Source organism: Eulemur rufifrons, chromosome 7, assembly GCF_041146395.1.
Source record: "Eulemur rufifrons isolate Redbay chromosome 7, OSU_ERuf_1, whole genome shotgun sequence".
NCBI classification, from domain to species: domain Eukaryota; kingdom Metazoa; phylum Chordata; class Mammalia; order Primates; family Lemuridae; genus Eulemur; species Eulemur rufifrons.
In genome coordinates, this window is record NC_090989.1 from 117636534 (window position 1) to 117646377 (window position 9844).

Below are 9844 nucleotides of genomic sequence, written 5' to 3' on the forward strand. Positions count from 1 at the left end.
GAAAGAAAGAAAGCAAAGAAAGAAAGATGATTTTGGCAATTACCTATCAATGACAAATCTAAATGTCTTTGACCCAGCTATTCCACTGCTAGAAATTTGTTCTACAGATATATTCACATACGTGTTATGTACACAGTTATACATCACGACATTGTTTGTAATTACAGAGGATAAGAAAAAGACTAAATGTCCATCAATCTGTGCACTGGTTAAATAAATTATGGCACATTCTCTCTCTCTCTCTCTCTCTCTCACACACACACAGAGACAGAAGGCATCAGTAAAAATAAGGGATCTCTTTACTGATTTGAAATGATCTCTAAGATCTAATCTCTATTAGAATTTTTGAAAACACACACACAAGGTACAGAACAATGTGTATAGTGTGTGTATATGTGTTATGGTATCTAAAAAAACTGAAAACATTTGTTGTGCCTATAGAGGGGAACTTGGGTGGCTGGAAAACAGAGGTAGGAAGGAAACTTTTCATTGAATACTGTTTTGTACCTTTTATTTTGAACCCTATGACTAATTGCCCATTCAAAACAAACAAAACACACCTGAGGAAACAATGAGGCATCCCAGAAGGGGAAGCCAGGGACCTTGTGGCAGGAGCTTAGAGGCAACCTGAGGAGGCAAAACTAATCCAAGTGAGACTGAGTTTAGAGACAAGGCAGGAGAGCCACAAAGTGCGACTGGGCTGCAGACTGCCAAGAGACCATCCGTCAGCTAAGCCAGAGAGAGGACGGTGATCTGGAGAGGGCCAGGAGGTCCCCTTGTGTCTGGGAACCGAAGGAGTGGCTCCATTTACCATCAGTGCCAATGACTCACGCTTGTGCGTTCCATCCCTGCAACTGTAGGCTCTGCAAGGTTGGAGGTCCTAGTCCCCAAGGTGCTACACCCTTGCTAGGGGATACAACAAGCTCCCGTTAGACTACAAGCTGCAGCTACTCACCAGGGTCTAGCTGGTGAGAGAAGTCCCCATACTGGCAGGGGTAACTGCCCCTGAGCAGCAGAATGAGAGAGGACTGCTTTTACACAATGGGAACAGGGAGGGTTAAATGTGGAAGCCAGGTGATCCACTTAAGTACCTCCTTGTACTCCCTTGCCCACTATAACTGTGAATGGTCACGTATGGTAACCCCAGCCTGAGAAGGGGATGGTCACCAAGGGTCATACCACTGGGTAAGCTACAACCAGTAGAGGTGATGGATGAGGGTGAGGGGAATTTACTGTGTGTGGATAGCAGGGGAGGGAGATGCTACCAGTTACAACCCTGAGATCAGCTGCATCAGTGGGAGCTGTAGTTGTCTACCTAATCTCCCTTGTGTTTCCCCTCAGAAAAAGAGGCCTCCAGGAACCATGGAGGGACTGCTCCCTGGACCAGTTCATGGAAAAGCATATCTGTGCAGTACAAAGAGGTGGATTGAGGCAGCCATGAGAATGTGCCTCTCAGATCTCCATCTGCAGGGAGTGTGCTGGGCCAGTGCTCAGAAAGCCATCACACCCTCCCACAGGCTGCTCCCAGAGAACGACTGAGCACCATGGGACACTGAGGCAGGCCTGCAGCCAGGTGGTGTAGGACTCCTCTGAGAAGCAGTGTTGGCTCAAGCACTCCTCGTTAATGTTGCCAAAACTTTCTCAGAATTGTGTTGCACTGTGGGTTTCTTCCACTCTCCCTGCAGGTGTTAGACCTGCATCACAGCCCGATGCTCTCCCAGCCTCCACAAGCTTCCTCCCCATTTTTCCTTCCAGGCCTTTTCCCAGTAAATCTCTTGAGATCTAACCCAGTCTTGGCATCTGCTTCTTGGAAGGCCTGAACTAATACAAGCTACTGCTATTGTGTATAAAACTGAGTTCTGAGCTTCCTGGAAGTCAAAGGAAAAATATTGTATTATCATATGGCTGTCATCTGTGCTCTTTGTCAAATACTTCCAGTTCCCCCACCTCCAGGCAACTTGGTAGGATTGATTCCTTGGATTGGATTGGGCCATCTGACTAGGTGACTTGCTCTAAGTCAGTAAGATTTGGTGGATCCTTTTATAACCATGATCCAGCCTTTCCTGACTAATATGTATTGGTTCCTATTATCCAATTCAGTGATTGTCAATAGCAGCAGTATTGACAGTTTGGATCAGATAATTCTTTGCCGGAGGGTGGTGCTATGCATCGTAGAGTGTTTAGCAGCATCCCTGGCCTCTACTCACTAGATAACAATAGGAAGACCCTCACAGTTGTGACAACGAGAAATGTCTTCAGACATTGCCAAATACCCCCTAGGGGGCAAAATCACTGCCAGTTAAGAACCACTAATGTAATGAACAGTAGTAAAACTTTTCTTTCCAAAGAGATCAAGTTTAAAATGGAATCATATGAAATGGTCAAAGAAAACCAGAGGAGGCATAAAAAGAAGGAAAAAAGAAAGGACAAGTACAACAAATTAGAAAACAGTTACGAACATGGTGAATATTAATCTTCAGTGGGGCCAAGAAGTCCTCTTGGGTCTGGGAACCAAAGGGAGGTGGGAGGATCCCTTGAGGCCAGGATTTCAAGACCAGCCTGAGCAACAGAGTGAAACCCTATCTCAAAAATAAATTAAAGAGGAGGCCAGCGCGGTGGCTCGCGCCTGTAATCCTAGCACTCTGGGAGGCTGAGACGGGAGGATTGCTTGAGCTCAGGAGTTCGAAGGCAGCCTGAGCAAGAACAAGACCCCATCTCTACTAAAAAAAAAACAGAAAGAAATTAGCTGGACAACTAAAAAATATATATATATTAAAAGAAATTCGGGCATGGTGACACATGCCTGTAGTCCCAGCTACTCGGGAGGCTAAGGCAGCAGGATCGCTTGAGCCCAGGAGTTTGAGGTTGCTGTGAGCTAGGCTGACGCCACAGCACTCTAGCCCAGGCAACAGAGAAAGACTCTGTCTCAAAAAAAAGTAAAAAAATAAAAAATAAATTAATTAATTGAAGAGGTGGGGGGAGGAGGGGATGGGTATATTCACACCTAATGTGTGTGGTGCGCACCATCAGGGGGATGGACACACTTGAAGCTCTGACTCAGGTGGGGCAAGGGCAATATATGTAACCTAAACATTTGTACCCCCATAATATGATGAAATAAAAATAATTAAAAAATAATTAATTAAAAATATATATGTATGTTAAAGTCCTAAGCCTAGTACGTGTGACTGTGACCTTATTTGGAAATAGGGTCTTTGTGGATGGGATTGATGTGGGAGGTGTCCCAATGAAGGGAGGAAAGCCCCCTGAACTCGCCAAGTGGGTTCTTGGCTTAGCGTGGGAACGAATTCAAGAGTGAGCCACCTAGCTACAGGAAAGTTTTATTGAGACAGAGACAGAGATGACAGATCCTACTCCACGGACAGAGAAGGGGTCCTCTCCTGAGCAGGAAGGGGACCCTTTATGGGGCAGTGGTAACATTCTTAAATGTTCAGAAACCCCATTAGGAAACAGCTGTATGTGACCAGCATTATCTTGTGGTCATGCCATAAAGGTTAATCATAAACTGCTGTCACAGAAAGGTGAGCACAGTTTTTAAGGCATCCGGCTTAGTAATTCACCCATCCTCGTTGTGGTCTTGGGAGCGGTGACTTGCTGGTGACGTCTTTGTTCAGGGTAGTTAGGGCCTGGTATCAGTCAAAATGGCTGTTCTTAGGCTCTTTCCACCTTCCTTTTCTGCCTTATCCCTATATTAGAATCAAGTTAAGATGCAGTCATTAGGGTGAGCCGTAATACAGTATGATTAGCATATTTATAAGAAGAGGAAAAGAGTCACAGGCAAATGCAATAGAAGCAGAGATTGAAGTGATGCATCTACAAACCAAGGGACACCATGCATTGCCAGCAGCAGCAGAAGTTAAGAGAAAGGTGTTATGGTTTGGAGGTTTCCACAAAGTTCATGTGTTGGAAACGTAATCCCTAATGCCACAGTATTGAGAAGTGAGACCTTTAAGAGGTGATTAGGTCGTGAGGGCCCTGCCTTCATCAATGTATTAATACTGTTACTGTGGGAGTGGGTTAGTTATCTCAGCATTCATCCCTGATAAAAGGATGAGTTTAGCCCCATTCCTTTCTCTGTTTCTCTTGATCTCTTGCCCTTCTACACTGTGGGATGACACAGCAAGAAGGCCCTCTCCAGATGTGGGCCCCTCAACCTTGGACTTCTCAGCCTCTAGAACTATAAAAAATAAATCTCCATTCTTTTTAAATTACCCAGTCTCAGCTGGGCACAATGGCTCACACCTGTAATCCCAGGAACTCGGGACACTCATGCCGGAGGGTTACTTGAGCCCAGGAGTTCAAGGTTACAGTGAGCTATGATGATGCCACTGCACTCCAGCCTGGACAACAGCGCAAAACCCTGTCTCTAAAAAATAAATAAATAGGCCAGGTGCAGTGGCTCACGCCTGTAATCCTAGCACTCTGGAAGGGCAAAGCAAGAGGATCACTTGAGCTCAGGAGTTTAAAACCAGCCTGAGCAAGAGTGAGACCCCATCTCAAAAAAAAAAAAAAAGAAAAAGAAAGAAAGAAAATAAAAAATAAATAAATAGCCCAGTCTCAAATATATTGTTATAGTGGCAGAAAATAGATCTAGACAGAAAATTGGTACCAAGAAGTGGGACCATTACTATAATAAATACCTCAAAATGTGGAATTGGCTTTGGAGTTAGGTTATGGGCACAGGCTGGAAGAATTTGGAGGATCTAGGATAGAAAAGGCTAGATGGCCATGGCTGGAGTATTAGTGGCAATTCTGGTATGGGCTCAGAAGTGAAAGCCTAAATCTTAGGGATTGCTTAAGTGGTGTGATCACAATGTTGGTAGAAATATGGACAGTAAAGGCCAATCTGATGAGGTTTCAGATAGAAATGAGGAACAAGGTATTGAAAACTGGAGTAAAGGCCATCCTTGCTATACAGTTGCAAAGAACGTGGTGGAATTATGTCAGTGTCCTAGGACTTTGTAGAAGGCATCACTTAAGCATGAGGAACTAGGATATCTGGCAGGAGAAATAAATAGCTGTCCCAGCTATGGCTCAAGTGGGTCTAGGTACAGCTCAACCTGCCACTCTGCAAGGTACAAGCTGAGAAACCTGGTGGCACCCACATGGTGCTAATTCTGCAGGTGCACAGAATGCACACCTGTTGGGCCATGACAGCCTCCACCTAGATTTCAAAGAATGTTACGGACAGCCTGGGAACCCAGGCAGAAACTTGTCATAGGGGCTGAGCCACCACAGAGAGCCCCCACTAGGACAATGCCTACTGGGGTCGTGGGAGTGGCGCAGCCCCCAAGGGCACAGAACTGTAGGTCCAGGAAGGCTGCAGGCACAAGACTTCAACGTGTGAGAGCTGCTGCATGGGCTAAGCCACCTGGCAAAGCCATAGGGCAGGGCTGCCTGAGGCCTTGGGGGTCCAACCCCAGCCCAGGAGTTCGAGGTTGCTGTGAGCTAGGCTGACGCCACTGTACTCTAGCCCGGGCAACAGAATGAGACTCTGTCTCTAAATTAATTAATTAATTAAAATAATAATAATAGGGGCAACTGGAGGAAAGTGGAGTATATGGGAACTGTAGAGGCTAAAGCAACTCCATCTTGGATACTAACCTGCTATGTTGACTTCTGATTAACCCCTGTTACAAAAATGCCTCTAAATGTCTACTTTATGTATTATTACCATAACTCCTGCCCTTAGGTCAAAACAACCTTGGTGATAAGTGCTGTCCTTAGGCAGATTCACATAGCTTTCGTGCCTTTCTCTGAGGGGACTTCAATTGTCCTACACATTCCTTCCCTATGGTACAGAAGTCCTGGGTCTGAGGGATAACAGCATGGGGATCCACCTCTCGCAGCTGCCTGGGATATGGCTTCTATTCATAAGTCCCTATTAAATATTTCTTTCTGGGAAACTGGATTTGCCAGCCTCTTCAGCCTCTCAGCTTCCTTGGACTTTGGGAGTAGGTTTGCGCAGACCTGCTCACCAAGAAAAGGAACTCTCTGAACTCTCTTCAATGTCTATATAAATCTAAAACTGTTCCAAAAAATAAAGTTTATTTAACATTTTTTAAAAGATTAAAAAAAACAGATGCTACAAAGATGTCAGTATTCTCCCTTAAAATGCTACAAAAATTACAATTAAAAAAAGATCAAGTGTATCATGGTACTTACTCTAAGAAAATTTGCCATTTGCTTTTTTAGATCAGTGCAAGTGATCATCATAATGGACCATTTTTCTTCTATTGAAGTGTTGTGTTTTTTGTGGCAGGACTGGTCCCTGTGTGACTATCATGAGATGACCTTGGATGAAGATGAGGGTGTCGAGTTATGTCATTATTCCCTGAAGGCAGCTCAGCTGTGGACTGCAGTTGGAGAAATTCAGGAGGCCCTCAAGTTTCCTGAACAAGGCCCCACAGAGGGGCTGCGCCTGGGAGCTCACTATGGCCTAAGATCTAGAATCCATTTCTGCAAATTCAAATCCTTAGTTATGTCCCCTTTGCCCAGAGCTGATACACTCTAGAAGGCTGGTCCCCTGACTGAGCTCCACAGGCAGACGTGGAAGCTAGAACCAAACCTGGAAGAGGCCAGAAAACCAATCTGGCCAGGTGACTCCTTAAGAAAATACAGAAAGAGGCCAGACAAGGTGGCTCACACCTGTAACGCTAGCACTTCGGGAGGCTGAGGAGGAGGGAGGATTTCGTGAAGTCAGGAGGTGGAGACCAGACTAAACAACAGCGAGACCTCATCTCTACAAAAAAATAGAAAAATTAGCCAGGCATACTGGCATGCGCCTGTAATTGCAAATACTCAGGAGGCTGAGGCAGGAGGGTCGCTTGAGCCCAGGTGTTTGAGGTTGCTGTGAGCTATGATGACGCCACTGCACTCTAGCCTGGGAAACAGAGCAAGACCCTATCCAACAAAAAAAAAAGGGGGGGGGGGAGGAAATAATTATAATCCCCCAAATGCATGCTATGTAACCATTTTAATTATAATGATTCTTTTTATCCTCACATATTTATGGGGTGGATATTATTTTTTCCTCACATTACAGCTGTGGAAACAGAAAGCTTTAATATTAATAACTTACCCAAATCATATAGCAAGTAAATGGTCTAGCTGGGCTGTTTTTGTTTTTAAGAGACAAGATCTCTCACTGTTGCACAGGCTGGAGTACAGTGACACACAATCACAGCTCACTGCAATCTCCAACTCTTGGCCTCAAGCCATCCTCCCACCTCCGCCTCCTGACGTGCTGGGATTACAGATGTGAGCCACTGCGCTTTGGGATTGCGCTCCAGACTCTAGACCTAGACACTACAGCATACTTAGGGAAGACAAATTGTAATAGTGAATTTCATGTTACCTTATGAAATCAGGAGAAGAGGGAGGCTGGGGAGATGTCTTATACAAGTCATAATAAATTATCCCAACCCCACTACTTAGTACATTTTAACTTTTTTTTTTTTTTTTGAGACAGAGTCTTGCTCTGTTGCCCAGGCTAGAGTGCCGTGGCATCAGCCTGGCTCACAGCAACCTCAAACTCCTGGGCTCAAGCGATCCTTCTGCCTCAGCCTCCTGAGTAGCTGGGACTACAGGTGTGTGCCACCATGCCCAGCCAATTTTTTTCTGTATTTAGTTGTCTGGCTAATTTCTTTCTATTTTTAGTAGAGACAGAGATCTCGCTCTTGCTGAGGCTGGTGTCGAACTCCTGAGCTCAAGCAATCCTCCTACCTCAGCCTCCTAGAGTGCTAGAATTACAGGTGTGAGCCACCATGCCCCACCCTAAGTACATTTTTAGAGGATTAAAAATGTGGGCCCTGGGAGCCAGGAAGCTGAGGTGAGGGGGCAGGCCCTTGGGCTGAGTCCAGGTGGGTGCCAGCTTGGCGCTGGGTAGCGTGGGATCGCCACAGCATAGCTGCAGTGTCTCTGAGTGCAGGAGGTGGTGGACTGCATGGTGAAGAGTCTGCAGAGAGAGAACATCCAGAAACTGCAGGGCGTCATGTTCCGGGGCAGCACCAGCTGTGTGAGAACAGCCAGGCGTGGACGCAGCAGGTGTCCCAGTGCATCGAGCTTTGCCGTGCACCTCTGGCTCAAGCCCAGGCTTTGGTAACTAGTGAGTTGGAGAAGCTCCAGAACCACCCGTCCAGGTGCACCATGCATTGCAATGACAAAGCCAATGATTCAATGGACGCAGGGAGTAAGGAGCTTCAGGTGAAGGGGCAGCTGGGCAGTTGTTTGACCGAGTGTGTGGATGACCACATGCACCTCCTCCCAACTATCACCAAGAAAATGAAGGCGTCTCTGTCAGCCCTTGGGAAATAAAAGTCTTCACCAGTGGCCTGGGCGTGGTGGGGTGGGCCTGTACTCTCAGCTACTTGGGAGGCTGAGTTGAGAGGATCACTTGAATCTAAGAGGTCCAGGTTACACTGAGCTATGATCATGCCACTGCACTCCAACCTGGACAGCAAAAGGAGACCCTGTCTCCTAAAAACTAACATAAAATAAAGAAATAAAAAGAAGAATGAGGCTGATCCGAAGGTAGTGAGTTATCTCACTTGACTGTTCATAGTCAGTTACAGATTGAACTCCTTGTTCTACTACTTTCCCCTTCTCACTACTGCACTTGACTAGTCTATTAAAAAAAAAAAAAAAACAAGAATGAGAATTTCAGTCTTTTAAGCAAAGTTTACGTATGAAGAAATTAAGGATGGCAACAAGTTTAAGGCATTTGTAACTTGCCTCTGGGCACTGTTTCTTTTATGTTTCAATCCTAAAAAGTAAAATGGAAAAAAACTGGTAAAATTTGGGCCAGAGATACTACTGGAGTGTTTCAGAGCCTAAATTTCACGTGACAAGTGCTTGTCCTGGCAGTAGAGATCTTCCTTTTACCAAGCCAGAGCCCTCCAAGGTACCAAATTCCTCTCACACGCGCACCAATAGGCTGGCCGTTTCCCCGAACCCGGTGGAGGTTGAGGAGAGGTGTTTCTGCTTGTTGCCAACCTCCTCTTTCCCAGAAGTGTTACCACACCATTTTCCATAGGCGGTAAAACAAAATGCATAAGGTCACTAAGTTAGAAAGGGAAAAAAGGTTTCTGGGTCTTTGTTTTGCTTGGTTTTGTTTTATTTATACAAGGGCATAAAGTTGATTTAAGACGTGGAGTTGGGAGGGAGAGGAGTTTGAATAAGAATTTGTAAGATTCCTTATGGATAACCTTTCTGGCCATAAAGATGTGATGTACATTTCTTAAAATTATTACACACTGCGTCTTTCAGCCTGGAGACCATGCAAAAACACAAGAGGTGATGTCACATTGACTAAGGGAAGCACAGCTTCTGTCCTACCGGCTGATGGGCCCTGAGGCTGCCTGCAGCAGAGTGACGGGACAAGCTTGCGGGAGTAACACTTTCCCCTTGAAGAGAAAGGGGATCTTGATTGTGATATACACCAGTATCCGGAAATGAATAGTAAAAGAGGAACTGTTGGCTACTTAATTATATTATAAGAGAGCTGAGAAGTCCTGGATTTGGAAAAACCTGGTTTTCATAGAACAGAATGGAATGAAAGCCCAAACACAACACTGCCCACTTAGCCTCCTGAATCAATGGAGCCCTATTGAGACAACCCCCTGGCAACAGGAAGATCAAGGGAGAAAAGGAAGCAACTTGGGCTAGGATGGGCTGTGACTCCCTTAGAGCAAAGGAGGGCAGCCCCCCACTACCAAATGCCATTTTTGTTTGGGGTTGCCCCAGCCTGGCACCTTGTTTTGATAACGACCTTGTTGTCTTTTTGCCAACTTGTTACTTAAAATGATAACATAGCCTGTCTGTT

General features: G+C 45.5%; 1 pseudogene; it reads left to right on the forward strand.

Moving 5' to 3' along the window:
• The first annotated feature begins 4743 nt into the window (after positions 1-4743).
• LOC138385795 (protein FAM136A pseudogene) lies at positions 4744-8337 on the forward strand (annotated as a pseudogene).
• Positions 8338-9844: the final 1507 nt, after the last annotated feature.